Below are 1,836 nucleotides of genomic sequence, written 5' to 3' on the forward strand. Positions count from 1 at the left end.
TCTCCTCCTCTCCAGGTTTGGCCACACCAAGTAAGGTTATGGGCTTGCACTCTCTTTTTGGATTCTCTTCTGTATTGCTAGGAGGAGTTTCTGTGACTCTTTTACTCAACTGGCCCACTTGTGCCTCCAAATTTCTGATGGAGGACCTTGTTTCATTCATGAAACTTAGAGTGGCCTTAGATAGATCAGAGACTATGTTTGCTAAGCTAGAGGGGTTCTGCTCAGAATTCTTTGTCTGTTGCTAAGAGGATGATGGAAAAGGCTTGCTATTGCTAAACCTATTTCTTCCACCATTATTAAAGCCTTGTTGAGGCTTTTGTTGATCCTTCCATGAGAAATTTGGATGATTTCTCCATGACGGATTATAGGTGTTTCCATAGGCTTCACCCATGTAATTCACCTCTGCCATTGCATGGTTCTCAGGATCATAAGCTTCTTCTTCAGAAGATGCTTCTTTAGTATTGTTGGATGCATTTTGCAATCCATTCAAACTCTGAGAAATCATATTGACTTGCTGAGTCAACATTTTGTTCCGAGCCAATATGGCATTCAGAGCATCAATTTCAAGAACTCCATTCCTCTGAGGCGTCCCATTACTCACAGGATTTTCAAAGAGTTCCTGAGCTTCTGCAGTCATTTTCTTTAGGTGAATAGATCTACCTGCAGAATGGTCCAATGACATCTTAGACAATTCAGATAGACCATCATAGAATATATCCAGGATGGTCCATTCTGAGAGCATGTCAGAAGGACACTTTTTGGTCAGTTGCTTGTATCTTTCCCAAGCTTCATAGAGGGATTCACCTTCTTTCTGTTTGAAGGTTTGAACATCCACTCTAAGCTTGCTCAGCTTTTGAGGAGGAAAGAATTTGGCTAAGAAAGCTGTGACCAGCTTATCCCAAGAGTTCAGGCTATCTCTAGGTTGAGAGTCCAACCATATTCTAGCTCTGTCTCTTACAGCAAAAGGGAAAAGCCTAAGCTTATAGACCTCGGGATCAACTCCCTTGATCTTAACGGTATCACAGATTTGTAAGAATTCAGTTAAGAACTGAAAAGGATCTTCTGATGGAAGTCCATAAAACTTACAATTCTGTTGTATCAGAGAAACTAATTGAGGCTTCCGCTCAAAATTATTTGCTCCAATGGCAGGGATTGAGATGCTTCTTCCATAGAAGTTGGAAGTTGGTGCAGTAAAATCACCAAGCATCTTCCTTGCACATCCACCATTGTTATTGGGTTCGGCCATCTCTACTTCTTTTTTGAAAATTTCAGTAAAGTCCTCTTCAGAGTGTTGTGTTTTAGCTTCTCTTAGCTTCCTCTTCAGAGTCCTTTCAGGTTCTGGATCAGCTTCAACAAGAATGTTCTTATCCTTGCTTCTGCTCATGTGAAAAAGAAAAGAACAGAAAAGGAAGAGGAATCCTTTGTGTCACAGTATAGAGATTCCTTTAGGTGAGTAGAAGAAGAAAATAATAGAAGATGAAAAGAAAGAAGAAGAAAAATCCGAACACAAAGAGAAGAGAATGTTCGAATTATGAGTAGAAGAGAAGTGTTAGTAAATAAATAAAATAAATAGAGAGAGATGAGAGGGAGAGAATTTCAAAAATTATTAAAAAAAGGAAAATATTTTTGTTTTTATTTTAAAATATAGTTAGAATTCAAAAATTAGGAGAAGAAATAAAATTAAAATTTAAAACAATTAGTTAATCAAAAAGAATTTTGAAAAAGGGTGAGGAATGTGATTTTCAAAAATTAGAAAGAGAAAAGTAGTTAGGTGGTTTTGAAAAAGATAATAAATAATAAAACAAACAAAAAAGTCAATTAGTTAGTTGAAAAAGA

General features: G+C 37.0%; 1 non-coding gene across 1 annotated transcript; it reads left to right on the plus strand.

The window, feature by feature from the left end:
- The first annotated feature begins 740 nt into the window (after positions 1-740).
- Positions 741-844, plus strand: LOC112793055 (small nucleolar RNA R71). The gene has a single exon (XR_003197765.1). It is a non-coding gene; the product is annotated as a small nucleolar RNA R71 (small nucleolar RNA).
- Positions 845-1,836: the final 992 nt, after the last annotated feature.

This window comes from Arachis hypogaea, chromosome 3 (assembly GCF_003086295.3).
Source record: "Arachis hypogaea cultivar Tifrunner chromosome 3, arahy.Tifrunner.gnm2.J5K5, whole genome shotgun sequence".
In the NCBI taxonomy this organism is placed as follows: domain Eukaryota; kingdom Viridiplantae; phylum Streptophyta; class Magnoliopsida; order Fabales; family Fabaceae; genus Arachis; species Arachis hypogaea.